At 54.9% G+C, this 19,842-nt stretch overlaps 1 pseudogene; it reads left to right on the forward strand.

The window, feature by feature from the left end:
- Positions 1-11,022: 11,022 nt before the first annotated feature.
- LOC119095670 (FAD-dependent oxidoreductase domain-containing protein 1-like) lies at positions 11,023-19,838 on the forward strand (annotated as a pseudogene).
- The last annotated feature ends 4 nt before the right edge of the window (positions 19,839-19,842 follow it).

The raw sequence follows: 19,842 nt of genomic DNA on the forward strand, positions 1-19,842 counted from the left end.
CTCTACAACCCCTGAGCAGCACCACTTATACCCCTTTCAAGCCCACCCGCAAACACGATCGGCGTGCGACCCGCCGACACCACCGCGTCCCACCCCACCGCGTACACGGGTTAAACGCATCGCCCCTGAACAGTGACCGTTTCCCTACGTTAACACTGTCCTGGGGCGTGATCTATTGCCACATATGGTCCACACCGTACACAGGCCAATCACATGAAACCGGTCGGGATAGTTCCTGTCCCTTATATCCTGATTGCCGAACCAATACCGAAGCCCGCCCTTCTACCCGCCCAACTAGATCGTCACAGTTGGACATATCCAAATCCTGTTTTGTCCGGCTAAAAATCGTGCAGGACGCCCGGCATGGTTTGGGTCGCCTTGGTTACCACCGCGGCCGCTGTCTGGGTCGTTTCAGCATGATGCCATCGTACACGGTCTCACCCGCGCTGAGCCGACGTCCGTCCCAGCTGTCTCATCGCATAGGCGTCAGTGTGGCGACTGTTAGCCGTCCGAGGAGCGCCTTCTCGCCGCTGGAGGGCAGCTGCCGTTTACTGGAGCGAATGCGTTCGGGGTCAAGGTCCCGCTGAACCATGGAGCCCCGCCAGGACTTCCCACCGGTCGATACGCTGGGCTTCGCCCGCAAAAGCTAATTGGCACGGAACAATGCCAGGCGCGTCACTCACAAGCGCGCGCAAAGGGCGCGGGAATGACCCAACTGTGGGACGGCCAAACCCGTGCGCTCGGTCTGTTTCTTCCTACGCATCACAAAAAGGCTCTTGTCAAGTGTAATAAAAAAGGAGGGCCATGCCTCCCGCCCTCTTCCCCCAAACATCTACCAGAACTGGTTGTCCCCGTTAAGTCAAGGATGCTGCGATTCATTTGGCGAGTTGTTCGACAGTCCCTGACGACTGAGCCGCGGCGTAGCGCCGCTTCCAAACCGGGTCACATTACAGCTCTGCTGAACCCCAGCACATAACATCGACTGGACGCTTTACGTATTCGGCTGCTCTTGCCCCAGTCACCGACTGTCGCCGGAAGTTATCGACAGCATGACCAGCCCGACCTAAGGCTGCGGCCAGCACCGTGACACAGATGCGGCGACATCCTACTGGCGAGCCAGTTACGCGTCGCAAACCGCACCGGCTCATATGAGGCAGTTGTCCACACTACAGGATCGGCAGTTGCCAGGGCTTTTGTTTAGTCGCGTTTTGAGAGCGGGAACAGACATGTTGTCTTATCACTTTCCTGTCCCAGCCATCCAGGAGACGCGGAACAGTCCAGTCAGCTTCCCCGAACGACAGCACGAGGGCGCGTGACCTCCGGCCCACAATAACCCACACCCCCGCCATTACGATTTCCTGTTTTTCCCCTCCGTTCACATCCGTTGACGTCGCGTCGCAGCGACACCGGGTCGGTCAGATCCAGGCCCGGCTTCGATCCATGTTCTTGACATTTTTGCGAGTTGGAAATTTCAGTGTTTCCACGTTTAATCAAATGTGGGAAGAGGTATCAGTGATATTGCGCTGCTGCAGAAAAAGCCTGGGCTATGAAACAGGTAACATGTCCGTGCCTTTAAACGTTTACACAGGTGTCGTAGAATTACACAGCCTTTACAGAGCTTGCGCTTTAAATGCCTAAAAGCTCGATGTGGCTAACGCGCCTGCGTAACCGCTACGCGCCTGGGAAACCAAAGGTCCGGGGTTCGATTCCCCGTGGTGCCCGTCCTTCCTGCCAGGATGGAAGGCAGGCGACGTCATATAGCCTCACAGCTGAGTGCGTCGTAAAGCCCCAATGACGATGGCCTTGAAAGAGCGGTGCCTATGCCGGTTCGCCCGAGTTAAAAAGATGTGCGCATCTCAAGTGGAGCTCGCTTGGACTGCGGCCTCGCACGTGGGCACAGCCAGCGTTACCAGCAGTCCTCGCGGTCACGAGTGACTGAGCTCTGCTGACAAGGTCAACTATTCTCGTAATACATTTCAGTGATTGTCCAATGCGGTCGTTTGACCGAACTCAAAACACCGAAGGAAAAAGGATCTTACAAAACAGGCTTTCTTTGATAACAAGGGGTTCCCAAGTATACACTGCTGTCTTCAGGCAAAAAGGCCTAAGTGTTATGCAAACCAATGGCTCTTAGACCTTTTTACCTTTGGACGGCAGTCCACAGAACTTCAACATCAGTCAGCGCACACCACATGAGTACAAGCCCGCTTACGGCCGGGTCAACGCAGCCGGCGCGGCTCCACTGACCTCGACCGGGGGTCCGTGGGGCCGGTCGACGTCCAGGCGCGGCAGCTGGCGCGCGTCGAGCGGCGTCCACGGCACCGGCGGCGGCGGCAGGCCGATCGCCATGACGACTTGCTGCGGCCGACACGGGGTGCGACGTCAGAGCCAGAGTAGGGTGAATGTCAGGCGGTACGGGGTCAGAGCACAGAGTAGAGCGAACAGCAGATCCGCCGCGGTGTCACCGACGGCGCCGGACAACGCACGGCCGGCGGCGCGGCGATAAAAAGCAGGGTTCACGGCGGACTACTGTCGATCTTATCATGCAGCCAACTCAGTGCTACCAAAGCTCGTACCATCAGTCCCCCGGGCTGTGGGCGAGTGTCGAGCGAGCGGCTCAAAAACGGCCTCACAGTCCGGCGGCGCGCTCGGTCGGTAACCCGGAGGGAGGCCTCGGCCGGCGCGGCCCCGCGAGCCGACGTGTGCCCCGCCGCCGCCGGACCGCACGGCGCCGCCGCCGGATCGGGCGGTCCTCTCCCGGCGCCACTCACCGTGTGCCCCGCCACCGCCGGCCTGCACGGCGCCGCCGCCGGGCCGGGCGGTCCTCCCCCGCCGCCACTCACGTGGAACATGGCGAACGTGAGCGGCGGCTGGCCGTCGTTGGCCGCGATCACCTCGGCCGGGTCCCGAGCGTGTGCGAGATGCGCCTCGATGACGTCGACGCCGTCTGCTGGCACCAGGCGCGAACGCGGTCGGTCGCGCGAACCGCCCACACCGGCTCGCAGTCCTGCGGAGCGCGTGCGGGCGTCCATCTGGCCGCAGCGGGAGGGGAAAGGAGGGGAAGGGGGGGGGGGGGGGCGCGGCGGCGCAAGCCGGCCGTCACACACACGTGAGCCGCGAGGGGTTTCTCGCGTCCACAAAACGTCAGCGCCCGTAATCGGTCGCGCTTAGCGTGGGGCGACGTTAGAGGACAGGATGGACCGTGCCGAGCATTGCGGCACATTGGGCTTTCGCTGCAATGCCGTTGACCCGGCATTTCACGGCTGGGAAGCGAGGTTAAGATTCATGCGACCGGCCCTTCTTCGCGGGGACGCTGATCCCATCAATCTATCAATTGAAGCTTCGACAAATACTTGAAAAATCGCTTCAGACGGCGTAACCACGACACAGCAAAACCGCACTCGCCTTGGAACCACCGAGACACGCACCCCGCCGTGCCGCGCGAGCCACTCACTACGCTGTTCAAGTCCGGGGTTGGGGCCGGGGCCGGGGCTGACCTGCTCGAAGCTCAGATGGGTCATGCCGTAGTCGGCCCGGAACATGTTCAGCACGTCCACGGGGTCGCCGCGCGCCGTCACCAGGCGGCCGCCGTACGCCGCCAGCTGGTCGTCCAGGTCCTCCAGCGACTCCAGCAGGAACTTGAGCCGGTTGTATCCGATCAGTCGCGTGCCTGAGGACCCTCTCACAGCTCAGCGCGCTGAGGTGGCCGCGGTGGGACGTGTCTGCCACCCATGCTTGCGACTCGCTGCTTGGTGTGCGGATGTCGAGCAGCGATGCCGCGACTCGCTGCTTGGTGTGCGGATGTCAAACGGCAATGTCGCGACTCGATACTTAGTGTGGAGACGTCGAACAGCGATGAAACGCCCATTGTGCAGCACTTAAAGTAATATATGCATACACACAGTTTCAAATGCAAGGTATCACGTTACTTCCATCCATGAAAAATCCTGAAGTGACACCATAGGATTAACCCGTGGAAGTTATTATGATTCGATATGACGTCAAGGCATACATACGCCCACTGCCCAACGCACTCGGGGCTTGTGTAAACAATGGACCGCACAGCTTGTTTATTTAAAAATCGAGACACATGAGGTGATGGAACGTTATTTCCGTTTTGACTTGCATGTGGTGAGCTAGTTCTCATGAGCTGTCACCCACACTATATCATGTGTGATGACAACACAACTCAAATATTACAAATACCAAAACCTCAATAACTATGACACAAGAATACCAAAAAAAGAACCGACATCGCAGATCGTCTCGAACACGTTGATATAAACCAGGATGTATATCACCCTGTAGAATAGGCGATGTGACAACGGTTACCGGGCTGAGTGTTAACTCACGCCTGTTGTACCGAATTCTAAGAGAGTGGAGCTCTCGTCTTCGGGAACTCATGTAAGCACGGATTATAAGCATGCCACCTTAAGCAGGTTTTTTGGCCTTCATCGGTCCTGGTTGTCGATGTGGCGATATCTGATACCGACCCTAAAACGTCCCAAAACCGGTGGACCAATGGTTTGCGTGGAAACGATGTGCGTGCGGCAGGTTCCAAGCACCGACAAACACGCTTGTTAAGCCCACTGTCTGTCCGCCACACTAGCAAACGATGTTGGTCTCGACGCGGTGTGAGACGGGGTAACCGAGGTCGGGCACTGGTTTTAAACCGCCTTTTTCAGCTTGTCAGTTATTAAATTGAACGTTTGACATGACAGTCATTGCAAGACTGACATGGTAAGATGTGTGGGACGTGTCATGTGGGACATGACATGTGGGATATGGCATGTGGGACATAACATGCGGTACGGGATATGTGGGACATGACATGTGGGATGGCGTATGGGACATGACATGTAGGACATGACATGTGGAAGATGACATGTGGGGCATATGTGGGACATTCCATGTAGGATGACCTGTAGGTCATGCCATGTGGGACATGACATTTGAGAAATGGCATGAGGCATTGCAATACTGCAATACAAGCTACATGTCGTTGAAAACTGTGTGGTGGTACAATCAGTGGTGACGAAGATCTACTCCCTCACAGCTTGGTTCAGCAGGTTGTTGAAGCCATGCTTAACTGACATTAACACGCGCCCGGGTGTGGGGGGCTCAAATTGACCCCCCCCCCGAGGGTTTTTCAGAATGGTTTCCGAACGGCGCGGCGTAGCCGCGCCAAAATTGGCTTAGCTGTAGACAACCGAATACCGGATTATGTGACACACAAATTTAGATGTACCTGGTAAGGTTGCTGACCTATGGCAGGTCAAAGTCATGCCATGCTTTCAGCGGAGGCAATTTCTAGGGAATCGTCCAATCTGATACAATAACGGAGTGTTTGACGAAGCCATACATCTCTGGTATGCCTTCTTAGGCACAATCAATATTGAATGAGCAAATTAAAATCACCTAAGGCCAGGTATGGAAGTCAGACCAATGTCACAGCCAATTTGATTGATTACTTTGGGGCTTGCTGTATGGGATAGTTTGTGGTGCTCATTTCGAATTTATTGACAACAAGAACCGCATCATACATCTTCCATTGACTTCTTAGAAGTCAGAAAAGGTCGTTGGCCTAAGATGACCCGGGTCGACATTTCGTTTTATGAACAAATTGCCTAGCATAATCTTTGTTGATTACTCATATGCAAAACTCAGAGAAGTCTTGTATGGTTTTGGTCACCATGACCTTCAAAAGGTCAAAAAAGGTCACCGACTTCAAATGGGCCTTTGAAATTTTGCTTAGAAACAGTTTCTCCTACGTTTCTGGGGTACTTCGTGACTAACATAGAATTTGACCCTCGTTTGACACTATCTGACATGAAGGTCATGGCCTAGGGAGCTCAAACTTTGACCTAAGTGAGTTCACGTGCAGGTCGAGACACCCTGCAAAATTTGGTGTCTCTAGCTTTCTTAGTTCCCGAGATCTCAGGGGGGTCAAATTTCCCCCCCACCCCCACCCGGAAGAAGGGTATCTAGCCGGCCACCCGGGCGCGTGTCAAGACAGGCTGAGGCTGCGACTTCATTCGTGGTTCGTTTCTTAGTACATGAGTGGAATGGCAGTTCAATGGCATTCAACTCAATGGCAGGTCTTTTCAGTGCGGAAAACTGGCATTTGCTGTTGTAAAACTCAGTTACTTACTCCGGGGTTCTGAATGGGACGATGATCATTTGAAGCTTTAGGGCGCACCGACATCAAAGGTCAGCATCCATAACAGCGACCGTGCGTCAGATAAAAATGAAAGCCATCGCATTCCATTGGAATGCTGCTGGCATTTCTTGTCGCGGCCCTTGCATACAATTGGTTTTGTTTGATACTTAATCGACGGCAGTACTTACCTTTGAGCACAGTGAAATGTTCACTGCAAATATCGTGTCATAGAACAGAGGTGCATGGGTAGCCTGCTGCGCGCTTAATACGTTGCCCCCCCCCCCCCCCCCCCCCCCCCCCCCCCCCCCAGTTGCCCCACCACTCACAGATAATTCGCCTTGCAGTCTGAGGGATATAGTTCTCTGCAAACTATGGCATAAAAGTACATTTGTAACGCTGAATGGATTACATTTGTTCGGGCATTCAAGTGTGGGGTAAGGGGCAATACAAACAGGTACATGAAAACCCTTACTCACACTAAGACTATAACCACATGCACCTTACCTCCACTTTCTCCCATCGAAGATAAATATCAGGTACACCTCACTACAAGTAGCCAACAACTCCGCGAGGGCTGGGTTGTCATGGAGACGAAGTCCATGTCGGAACCAGTGAACTCCGACTGTTTTCGTCATCTCTATCTCTGGTTTGCCTTCAATGTGAAACCAGGTGTAGATGGTGCTGATCACCTGAAATAGTGTTAAACTGTTAAGATGATTTGAAAACAAACAACCACCTCAAGGAAATGTACATGAGATGTACAAAATGTGGATGTTTCATATTTGCAGATCTTGAAGCAAGCATAAGATATGATGAACCAAGCTCACTTATCTATTGGCACACTTTTAAGCAGAAGACTGCTCTACACAACAAAATTTTTGTGTTTAATAAATATGCTCCTCAATATATCATTGACCAATTTCATCATGATACCTTGCACAAATTGATTGTGAGCCAATCAATGGCTGCTATATCTGTAAATTGTGCTCATGAATGCCAGGTATAAGCAACTCAACCATTGTATTCCTCTTGACCTTGATTGCTACATGGCTCATGAATTGGCAGAATTTGAGTAATGTTATTATGACATCAGGAGTGCCAAGGTACCTTGAAATACTCTCCCAATTTTCACTGGTGTGTAGCTTAAAAGTCTTTAAACATAGCTCTTCAGTTCACCCCCTAGAAATGTGGAACACTTCCTTCAATGTCAAACACATTAAAGGAAGTGTCTCTTATGTTACTGGTAGCAATATTTCTGGACTGAAAGATTACAGAGAACAATACAAAACAAACCTTTTACTATTACAAACTTCTCCAGACAAACCTTTTGCCTTCAAACCTGCCATACCATGGGCCCTGTGTTGTCCTACAGCATACTGCAATCACCAGCACTTCCACATCCTATGCTCTGGTCTTTTCTCCTACCAATTATAATCACCTGTTTTAAGTGTGAAAACTTAGTGATGATGGGCACCCCACAGCCTGGGCAAGCTGGGGTCTGAATGGAAGATGCAAGCAAACAATGGTGGGAATAACCTTCCTCTGAAATGAGCTGCATTCAAACACTACCTGTCCAGTACAGATATCATAAGGACCAGGCTTGATCTCATCAGCTAAAGAAGGGATAGAAAAAAAGCAGTTATCTGCAACTGAGATTAGATTTTTGGGTCTAATCACAAAAGTAACTACTCCCTGAGTGCCATGGTGGAAAGCATGATTGCTTACTGCAAGCATTCTAAGACAGGAGGTTTTCACTGGCTGAGAGCCTTAAACCTCAAAATGTACAGCATGCTGATCATAATCAACACTGAGCACCAGAATTGATCAGGAGTCGATAAAAACCATGTTCAAGACCTGCTATTAAGCAATGAGCATTCTCATCACATATTTTGATGATCACTTGGCACATCACATATCTTAATCAGACCTATTCTTCCTATTATACTACAGATTTGTTTGTTTCCTGCATAAGACCTAATATTACTATTAAGCCAAGGCATGTCATGCTTCTTTTGAAATTTTTATGCCAAACACAAAAGGAAAGTGTATCAAGGAAAAATAATGTGAGTGGCTTGAAGCATCAAGTACTTTTATTATAAGCAATGTGTTCACTTAATTGTCCTTTCAACAGCCTTTTATGGTGTATCAAAGGTCAATAACTCAGTATACAGGATAAGACCTCCGAGCACATAATGCCAAAAAAGAGCCAAATGCCTTTATTTTATTTTAATTTAAATTTTATTATTATTATATTATTAAATTTTATTTTTATTTTATTTTTATTCTATTTTTATTTAAATTTTTAAATTATGGGGTAGACACAATAGGTAAAAATGGGCAATGTCTCCAAATAGTCCCTGTTAAACTATTCTTCTCACAGTTCTGAATATTCAATAAAACATAGGCAGATGCAACCAACAGAAGCATGTTTCAAAACAACCCTGGAGGTATAGCAAAGCAAGGTCTGAAGAGCTGTGAAAATCTGGAAACCTTAGATTTAAGCCTACCAGGCCAGAGTTACTAACAGGCACCCTTCATACACACCCACCCACAACACAGGCAGTATTCTGGATCTCCCCTCGAGCAAAATGGCTTGGCAGGATGCAGAGCCACAAATCTGAGGGACACTACATGATCACTTCCCTGTCATGCAGGCATGACCACTGCCATCAACAGCAGGCCATCCAAGCCAAAAAAGTGGCAAACAACTAAGGCGACTAAAACCCACCGCAGCATGGGTGTTGATCAGGTGGCCACTTTAACCACGGCTCTAACTAAATCAAGACAGGATCCTGCATGTTGGAGAATAAAACCTAGTTCAAGCAAACTGTCCATGTTGATGACGTGGTTTGCTGACTGGTATCTGCATGATTTTCATAAAGGAATGGAGCATTAACTCCCAAAATACCAATGACTGTGAAACCGATAATCACGACACTCAACACAACACGCGCAAAGTACGAGGTGGGCCTATGCCAAGAATAATCATATTGCGTTTTCCCGTGTCAGTCAACAATCATTTATCATTCCTCGTTGTAGTTATAACGTTGTAAATTCATCAATTCACATCAAACACGAGCAACTAACACCCGCAACTACGCTTACCTTGCTACCCTTACGCGGGCCTCGCGGTACACTTCACTGAGTAAGAATAGTTTTTATTTTCGCCACCAGAGTACAATCTACTCGTTATAAACTTGTAAGTTAAATGGTAAAATCTCATCAAAATTTCGAAACAATAATTTTTAGTAGTATCATAATGTAACGAGTTATTCAAAAGAATGCTAAAATATATTAGATGACATGGAAATTATTTGCGACCTAGTGGTGGAAGCAGCAGCTAATACATCCGTTAACGCGTAGTGTAAAGCTGCGCACATCGTGCGATTGGTAAGCGCTGCCGGTTCGTATGTGCGCGTTTATTTTTTAAGTAGTCGCTCTGCATTGTTTTAGGGTGTCATGAAAATGCTGTGATTGTTTTTAATTTTCATGTCCTCTGTATGTATGGATATATCTGTTAAAGACGCTGAATCCGTATTCGTTCCCGCACCCCCACAACCACCACACAATGCCTAATTGAAGGTCTTTTCTGCCTTGCATTTTTATTCTACGCCTGCCTGATATCTACATGAAATACCAACATATGCTTATGCACTCAATCCCTCTGCCAGAAACTGTGTCCTGAACACATGTGTTCAAGGCCAGCATTGCTTATTTTCTAGGTGACATATATTTGGTATGTGAGTATGGTGATGTGTTTATTGCTTATATACATTAGTATATGTGAATGTTCTCTACATAAATCTGTGTGTCAGCTGACACAAGAATGAGATGCTATTTCATAGGCATAGTGCATGTATGTTTTGTCAGAAATGTGTGCATATTCAACCAATTTACAATCATGTTATATTACAGGGCATGTATGTATTTCCCTGGAAATTGATAGGATGCACAACATAAATTCCATGACAATCTGGCTTTTTGCTGATGTTCATGTTGCACACATTTCACACCCCTGAACAATGTGCACAATGTAGTTGAAAACTTAAAGAATTACACTCACCATTGGACAGAACTCTGGAAGAGTGGTAGCTGGCTAGATACATAGGTGCTATTAAAATAAAGAATATTCACACAACCAAATCAAATAAGTATGATGATAATGATGATGATTTGGGCCTTTGGGTGCATTAAGTACAAGAGTCATGATGCCCATCTGAAATAAACAATGTTGTAGTCATGACCAAAATGGCAAAACATTGCTTTAATATATATTTTAACATTCCTTACACATTTACTCTGACTTATATTGTGTTGCAGACAAATTTTACTCTGGATTGGGGGGGGGGGGTGGTAGGCTTGGCAGGCTTGAAGGAGTGGTGAGTAGAGAGAGAACAGCTTTCTGTTTTCCCAACTAGAGAAAGTTTAATGTTTATTCATTGTCTTGCACCAAAAGGAATCACTTTAAAAATGACTGCTTTTCACCTACTACATAGCACTTCTGCTGCCACCATGTTAAGTATAATACAATTTGAATCTACTCAAGCCTGAAAGTCCTCTGAAATTTTAAACATATACTGATGGTGTTTGGGTTTCTTCCAGGCCTCTTTGTGACCCAGTAGTGGCTGCTCCACTCCACCTCATCAGCCACCTAAACCATGCTGCGTACCTGCGCGCGGGCGCACGTGGCGCTTGCCGCCGCCAGATGGAGCCGTGCGGCGGCGCGCGCCCCTCGTGCCATCTGCACACGAGCCGGGCGCGGCCGGCGGACAGTGAGGACGCGCCGCCGCCGTCGCCGCCGGCGCCCCGCCTGCCCGGCCAGACCATCCCGCGGGGAGAAGGCGCCCGCCGGCAAGAGGACCCGTTCTCGCGCGTGGCGCGCCTCTTCAAGGCAGACATGCGCTTCCTGTGGGAGGGACACGAAAGCCGCACCCACTACCCGTCCCACTGCGACGTCTGCATCATCGGCGGCGGCATCATGGGCTCGGCATCGCCTTCTGGCTGAAGCTGCGCGCCGGCCCGGCGGTACAGGTGGTGGTCGTGGAGCGCGACTCGACGGTGAGCGCTGGGGTCAGGACTGGAAATGTGGTGTCGGTGGTGCTGGCGCGAACAGAGGGCCGGGGATGGTTGTGTTCCGTCTAAGCGACGTGGTGCTCTAGTCAGGTGTTGATGTGGTATTGTGTTGACTGGGTAGTGCGTCCGCGCCTTTCGCCGGCTGTGAACCACATCCGCGTCTTTCGCCGGATGTGAACGTCGCGATTTTCGTGTAGATATTGGGAAAAAGGAATGAAACATGAAGACATTTGATACACAGCTAATACAGCTGAGGCTGAATGTCATTCCACATGCGCGATCCAGCCACACTGGCCAACCCCCGCCACCAGTTCTAGTAAAGCTTCTGGCGATGGCTGCGTGACTGCCTGATAGGCGACCGGCTGATCTCCGCCTCCCGTCCCCCTCCCCTTCCCCAGCGTCTGTCCCCGCTGACCCGCCGCCGACCTGTCCACAGTACCGGACGGCGTCCACGCCGCTCTCGGTCGGCGGGCTGCGCCAGCAGTTCTCACTGCCCGAGAACATCCAGATGTCCATGTTCTCGGCGCAGTTCCTGCGGAACGTGAACCGCTTCCTGGCGGTGGAGGGCGAGGAGCCGCCGGACGTGCAGTTCCACCCGCAGGGGTACCTGATGTGCGCCGCGCCCGACCGGGCCGCCCGGCTGGAGGAGAACTACCGCACCCAGATGTACGTGCCACGGCAGCCGAGTGTGCGTGCCCACGTCACCCAGATGTGCATATCATGTCAACATAGCATGTGTGGCATGTCACTGGGGTGTAAATGCCTGTGTCTGAGTGTATGTGGCCTGCCACCCAGGTGTATGGGGCTGTCAGCCAAGTGTGCGCGCCATGTCACCCAGATGTACACATTATGTCAGCTGAGTGTGTGTGGCATGTTGCCTAGATGTGCATGTCATGCCAGTGAAGTGTGTATGTCATATGCAGGTTTGTATCTTTTGTTATCCATGTGCCTGTGCTGTACCTTATCTGACCTAAACTGTTTATAGACCAACCTGACCTGGCCCGTCAACCTTTACATTGACTGGCCTGGCCTGACCTGACCTTCATGACCTGACCTGACCTACCTAGATTGGCCTGGCCTGGCCTAGCCTAGCTAGTGTTGAATATTTCTCATGATGGATGCTATAGCCTTGGTCCATGTTTGCACCATACCTGGTTCTGACTAATTAAATATGCAACGTGCTGTCAGCTGGCATGTCTGTCCCACCTTGCACCTGGTGGGCGCATACTGGATTATCCTATGTGCTCCCCCATGCAAACCATCCCGAACGTGGCTACCTAGGATTTTACATGTTGCATGACCTGGCTTCACTCAGGCGTCCACACCCTCGTGGCAAGCCGGTGCAATATGCGTGTACGTCCGCTGTCCACGCACTGAGACGTTGATGTCCTCTTTCACGCACGTGAGACGTTGATGTCCGCTGTCCACGCACGTGAGACGTTGATGTCCTCTGTCCGCACGTGAGACGTTTATGTCCCTGCCCACGCACGTGAGACGTTGATGTCCGCTCGTCCACGCACGTGAGACGTTGATGTCCTCTGTCCACGCACGTGAGACGTTGATGTCCGCTTCCACGCACGTGAGACGTTGATCCGCTCTTCACGCACGTGAGACGTTGACGTCCTCTTCCACGCACGTGAGACGTTGATGTCCTCTGTCCGCACGTGAGACGTTGACGTCCTCTGCCACGCACGTGAGACGTTGATGTCCTCTGTCCACGCACGTGAGACGTTGACGTCCTCTGTCACGCACGTGAGACGTTGATGTCCGCTCTTCCGCACGTGAGACGTTGATGTCCGCTGTCCACGCACGTGAGACGTTGACGTCCGCTCTTCCGCACGTGAGACGTTGATGTCCGCTGTCCACGCACGTGAGACGTTGACGTCCGCTGTCCACGCACGCGATACGTTGATGTCCCTGTCCACCACGTGAGACGTTGACGTCCTCTGTCACGCACGTGAGACGTTGATGTCCGCTGTCCACGCACGTGAGACGTTGACGTCCGCTTCCACGCACGTGAGACGTTGACGTCCTCTGACGCACGTGAGACGTTGATGTCCGCTGTCCACGCTCGTGACGTTGATGTCCGCTGTCCACGCTCGTGAGGCGTTGACGCCGTGCCTGCTCGGCTCCCGACAGTGAGAACGGCGCCAAGGTGGAGCTGATGACGCCGGCCCGGATGAAGGAGCGCTTCCCCTGGGTCAACACGGACGGCGTGGCGCTCGCGTGCCACGGCCAGGAGAACGAGGGATGGTACGTGTGCTCGCGTGCCACGGCCAGGAGAACGAGTGATGGTACGTGTGCTCGCGTGCCATGGCCAGGAGAACGAAGGATGGTACGTGTGCTCGCGTGCCACGGCCAGGAGAACGAGGGATGGTACGTGTGTTCACATGTCATGACCAGGAGAATGAGGGATGCTACGTGTGTTCGCGTGCCATGGCCAGGATAACAAGGGATGTACGTGTGCTCGCGTGCTCGCTCCCGCTCTCACCAGTCGCCATGTTGCTATCACAGACGGAGAACGATGAGTAGTAAGCGTGCTCTGTTCTCACCGCGCGCCTCTTTGCTCCGGACTGGCTATGCACGCTGTTGATAGCGATAAGTGGCTCGTGCGCTCCCTGCCGTTGCACTTCCACCTGCGTGACATGGTTAGGGGAGGGAGACTGTTGTGTATCACTTGGAGTGGCGTGGGCAGGACTCAGCCCGCCTTAGTGGTCAGAGTCACGGCGGAGAACGGGGTAGGAATTTTCTCCCTTTCCCCGACTTGTGGCTGGGCTGACCCAGAATGGCTTCAGGGGATTGCTGAAACCATTGGGCTCACGTGCTGAATTCACAGAAACCACTGGCGTTTGCCGCAGGTTTGACCCGCACTTGCTTCTGCGGGCGTTCCGACGCAAGGCCACACACATGGGGGTCGAGTATGTGGAGGGCGAGGCGGCCGGCTTCGAGTCCAGGCAAGTGTGCTGCTCACGCTCAGTTAATCTCGCTGATGTCGCAGGGGTTCCTGTGGTCACGATCATGACGTTGTTTCAGCCGCCATCGATCACGTTCAAGACCGGTTGGTGCTTGATGCTCTGATACAGTTGTCACCCACCGCTCGAGTCATTCGTGAAACTGCCACTACTTGTACCGGACATTGTTCGTGCCCTGTTGTACTGGAGCGTGGTGGCCGACCTGAGCCGTGTCGACAGATACGTGGCGAACATGCAGGTCGCGGGCAGGCAGTCGGTGGCGGGGGGCAACTACGTCCTGGACCGGGTGGTGGTAAGGCACGGCGCGAGCCGAGCACTGGTGACTGTGTTCACTGGATGGTGTCACAGACCGTGGCTAGGCGCTGGATGCGACCTGGGATGAGCTGTGGCGAAGGGCTTTGTGGCGTCATGTTATTTATTCCGCGTGATAGGAAATGCGTATGTGCCGGTATGTATTTGAGTTTACGTTTGATTAGTAAGGGCACCTTAGGCTGGTGCCATCTACCGGAAATGGCGTTCGTTGACTGCATCCGAAGAGCACCTTTGTCAAGTCGCGCGTTTAAGGTGGTGTTAGTGGGTGGCCGAGGCGCGGAAGCCAGCCTTTGTTCGTCGCGGGACGTCAGTTCATTTTTTCTTGAAATGCGCCTTGTTCAGGGGGCGCACACAACGCCAGCAGGCCGGTACAGTGTGCGCAGTCGGACCGTGCTTCTCACGTGGTGCCAGTCAGCGTAGCCGAGTCGCATCAGCCGGGCTTCTCCGGCGTTTCTCATGTGACGTCAATGACGTAGCTTCGGTGAGCTGACGGACTGCGCCGAGGCGGCGACACCACAGTGACGTCACACCGGTCGCCGCAGGTGCGGCAGGCCGACGGTGAGGTGAAGACGGTGAAGGCGGCCGTGTTCGTGACGGCGGCCGGCGCCAACACGGCCGAGGTGGCCCGCCTGGCCGGCATCGGCGAGGGCGAGGGCCTTCTGGCCATGCCCGTACCCGTCGAGCCCAGGTCCGCCGCCACCGGCGCGCGCTCCGGCGAGCTCGGGTGAACGGCGCGCACGGTGCGCCGTTTTGAACGGCCACACATGTGACGTCATTGTTGGCGTAGCGACCTTTGGTCTCAAGGGATGCCGCTCAGGTCGGGACTGAAGGATGTGCGCCAGGCGGCGTGTGTGATCAGTTTTGCGTCTTTTGCGTGTGATATCGCTCCGCCAAGCTGTGTACTCGCACCTTTGATGGCGTGTTCGGGGTGTGATGCCGTCCCGGACGACGCTCGACCCCTGGTGTGCTGACGTACGCGCGGGCACCGCCGGGGCGTGGGCTGCACCCGTGCGTCTGCGCCCACTTGATGACCCGTGCGCTCACGCCACCTCGTCACCCACCGTCTCTGGAGGCCCCGCCGACGCCGTTCCTCAGCTGACGACCGATGACGCGCCACCTCCGCCGCCAGGAAGCGGTACGTCTACTTCTACCACTCGCCGGACGGCCCGGGCCTCGACTGCCCGCTGCTGGTGGACCCCACGGGCACGTACTTCCGGCGCGAGGGCTCGGTGGCCACTACATCTGCGGGAAGTCTCCCACAGGTCAGGCGGCTACGGCCAGTTTTGCCGTGCGCCACGCGCTGTTGAACTGCCAAGTGTCCGTCGTGAGCCCTGCGTGAGGGATATTCAGGAAACGTGCGAACGGTGTTGGAAGCTCTTGAAAGAAGGCGATAGGGTGCTGTTAAAAGGTTGCAGTTTGCACGATGGTACGAACGCGTCAGCTAGCGCACGTTTGTTTGTCCTTTTTCCTTTACGGGGTACGGATGGTCCTAGCTTGCGCGAATGGGCACGTGTGGGTGAGCTACCACGAGGTCACTGTTAATTAAGCTGGAGGTTAACACTGCATAGGCGCATGTAGCGAAAAATGTCATGTTTCTTCTAGCACTATACCGACCCAAGTACAGAATGAGATGAATCGTGTTGCCAACCTGCTGTTGTGTTGGGACCCGAGTCGTTAGTAATGTCACACACATCCAACAGCCCACCCATGATTCACCTCATCCGCCGGGTTTTCGAGTCGCTTGAGCCCTGCGTCCAGTTCGCCCCAGGTTGTATTGGTCCGCTCCGCACCTCGCCCTCCGTCGTTCCCCGGTTTGCGCCCTCCGTGGCTCCCTGCTTGCACCCTCCGCAGCGCTCCCCGCTCGCGCCCACCGTCGCTCCCCCGCTCGGCACCCTTCGTGACGCTACCCGCTCTCGCTCTCCGCCCTCGCTCTCCATGTCGCTCCCCGCCTAGCCCCCCTCCCGTCGCTCGCCGCTCGTGCCGCGTGCCAGCTGTCCGCGACGCGCGTCCTCACGGCACGTGACCTGTGACCTCGCTGCGCAGGAGCGGTCGACGACCGGAGCCGGACACTGGTGACTTGGAAGTGGACCACGGCTACTTCCAGTCGCCACATCTGGGCCAACCTGGCGGCGCGTGTGCCTTCGTTCGAGAACCTCAAGGTAGCCGACGCGTCCTGCGAGGCGGCCCGTCTCCGTCGTGGGGGGTGTGTGGGGGGGGGGAGGGGGGGGGGGGGAGCGGGTGGCCGCGTGCGTTCCGTAGTGCTTGCCGCCATTCTGCCGGTGCACAAGTGGTCAGGTACTGCACACAGGATAGGTGAGGAAGGAGGCCCCATGGGAGCAGTCATGCTGGTGGCCTCGACAGAGGGTGTTGCGTTGCGCGTGTGACGCCTGTTTTGTCGCGTGTTTGAGCCTCTTGGTGTACGCTTAGCGGTTGCTGCGGTCCGCGACTCAGCAGTGCGAAGTTAGCTGCCCTTCGGACACCGGTATTTTCCCTCCTTACAGCGATGTTCTCCGGGGCATGTACATTCGCGGCGGTGAGGGCGGATGATGCGCCTCCACCCCGTGTGCGCCCTCGCTGGTAGCCTCGTATTCTCCGTCGGACCGCGCGGAAAGAGACGCGTTGCGGCGCGCAGCAGCCGAAACTGTGCTCGACGCTGGCGCGTTATGGCCCACCCTCGCGCCACGTCCGTCGCGCTCCACACAAGAGCCAGTGTGTTCCCTTCTCGCCCTCGCCCCACCCGGTGTTGAGTGTGACGCACGCGGAGCGTCGCGTCCGGTGGCGCCGCTGACAGGCCGCGGCTCCGCAGGTGAAGAGCTCGTGGGCGGGTTTCTACGACTACAACACGCTGGACCAGAACGCCATCATCGGACCGCATCCGTACCACCACAACCATGTTCTCTGGCCACCGGCTTCAGGCGGACACGGTGAGACACGCAGACACAGACACGGGGTGAGACATACAGACACAGACGCATGGTGAGACGCGCAGACACAGACACATGGTGAGACCACACAGACCACAGACATATGGTGAGACACGCAGACACAGACACGGTGAGATACACGGCGAGTCGCGCAGACACAGGCACACGGTGAGATACATGGGTGAGACACGCGGTGAGACACGCAGGACACAGACACGCGGTGAGACACACGGTGAGACACACAAACACGGACACAGACACACAGTGAGACACAGATACAGACACGAGGTGAGACACGTGGACACAGACACATGGTGAGACACACAAACACGGACACAGACACACAGTGAGACATACAGACACAGACACATGGTGAAACACGCAAACAGAAGACACGGTGACCTACACGGTGAGTCGCGCAGACACAGACACACGGTGAGATACATGGTGAGACACGCGGTGAGACACGCAGACACAGACATGCGGTAAGACACACAGGCGCAGACACACGGTAAGATACACGGTGGGACCCGCAGACAGCCACGCGGTGAGACACGGTGAGACACGGCGAGACGCGCAGACACAGACACACGGTGAGACATATTGTGAGACACATGGTGAGACGCGCAGACACAGACACACAGTGAGGCCGGCAGGGCGAAAATACTGGCGCTGGTTTTTATGCGAGGTGGTTTTGGCGTTGTTGGACGCTCGGTACATAACGAGTTTTTCGCTGGGTGGTCTTGCAGTCTTGGCTATACATCGGGATGACCATCGTCCCGTGGGAATGGGAGTTGTCTGGCCCATACCGTCACGTTCCAGCGCACATTCCAACAGTGACGGAGTCCCATCCGCCGGCGGCGATGGTGGGCGCGGCGTCTGCGCGACACTCATGCCCGCCCCCGCCCCGCGCCGCGCCATGTCCCCTCTCCACAGCCGCACCGTCCGTCCGTGGCTGGCGGCCGGGCCGCGGTGCCGGCCTCCGACCCTCGCCACCAAGCGCCAGAGGACCTCCGACTGCGTGACCCCGGACCTCCGACCTCTGACCTCTGACCTCCGACGTTCGCCGCCGGCCGCAGGTAATCCAGCAGGCGCCGGCGGTGGGACGCGCCATCTCCGAGCACATCCTGGATGGGGAGTTCCGCACCATCGACCTCACCCGAATGGGATTCAAGCGCGTGCTGGAGAACAAGCCGCTGCTGGAGGCAGAACATCGTGTGACGACAGCCGCCGAGGCGGTACGCGGGGCTGGCGGGCGGGGGTGGGACGGTAGCGCACTCGTAAGGGATCTGGGACAGCTCCGGGAAGGGCACCCCAGAGGCGGATGGGAGACCCAGCGGGCGGCGATGTAGGCGGCAGACGGGTGGGACGCCCGGCCAGGCCGGCCCGGCGCGGAGGCTGGTGGGACCTCCGGCCGCGCGCCCAGCCGTAGTCACGTGCTAGGTGGCTCTGGTGCTCAAGATGAGCCCACCTCGGCCCGAGCGGGGAGAGCTGTGCCACCAGCAGCGCGGCAGGTCGCTGTGGTGCGCCAGGCTGCTGTGCCAGTTGTTTACCTTTCTAGTTCTTGACAAACTAGTGCGGGGCTGACTAGCCGTCACTGGGAATGTTTGCCCGTGCTAGACCTGCCGTGCCAATTTGTACTGTGTGGTTTGCCAGTTTGTTTTGTACAAGCCGCGGCGTGTAAAGCATGAACGCTGGCGAGCTGCCCTGGGTCGGCCTGCGACGGCTGGTACTTGTGAGGCCGTGGTCTTCGCTCAGCGGCGGACGGCCGTGACGTAGGCGGCTGCGATGACGTAGTGTGCACCTGTTAGCGCCCAGGATGAGCCGAGTCTGCGGCGTCGATGCACTCGGTGGTGCGACGCCGCGACGCCGGTGAATCGTGGTGCGTGTAACCTAGTCGCCCAGCGGTAAAGACATCTGATAATGGGTATCTGACAATCGGCATCCCGTTTAACGAATGAATAACTGCCTCTCGTGGACACGGGATGCGTTACCATGCGATCTGACCGAAGTGACGTCATGGCCGCACTCCGCCACTCATGTCCGTGGAATGCGTAATCATGCCACAGTCAGCGACCCTTTGTGACGTGACAACCCCACCTCTGCGTTGACGGTTCGCCAAGCCGTCGTGTTTGGCCATAACGTCCCGGCACTGGCCCAATGGCTGCGTGCGACCCCCGGCGGTCTTCGGCCAGTCATGAGTGCCAACCCGCTGGGTGGGGCGCGGCGCGCGAGCAGTACCGGCGGGCGAAGCCGTGTTGGGCGGCCGGCGAGGCCCGGTCTGGGAGAGCAGTTCCCAGCGGGTCCCGCCGGTGCCGCCCCGTTGTGACGCCCCAGGCAGCGGCGGGCCGCTGGGGCCTCATGACGGCGGTGCTGATGCAGCGTACGCCGCGTTAGAAGA

This window comes from Pollicipes pollicipes, unplaced genomic scaffold (genome assembly GCF_011947565.3).
Source record: "Pollicipes pollicipes isolate AB1234 unplaced genomic scaffold, Ppol_2.1 Scaffold_4219;HRSCAF=4965_pilon_pilon_pilon, whole genome shotgun sequence".
Taxonomy (NCBI): domain Eukaryota; kingdom Metazoa; phylum Arthropoda; class Thecostraca; order Pollicipedomorpha; family Pollicipedidae; genus Pollicipes; species Pollicipes pollicipes.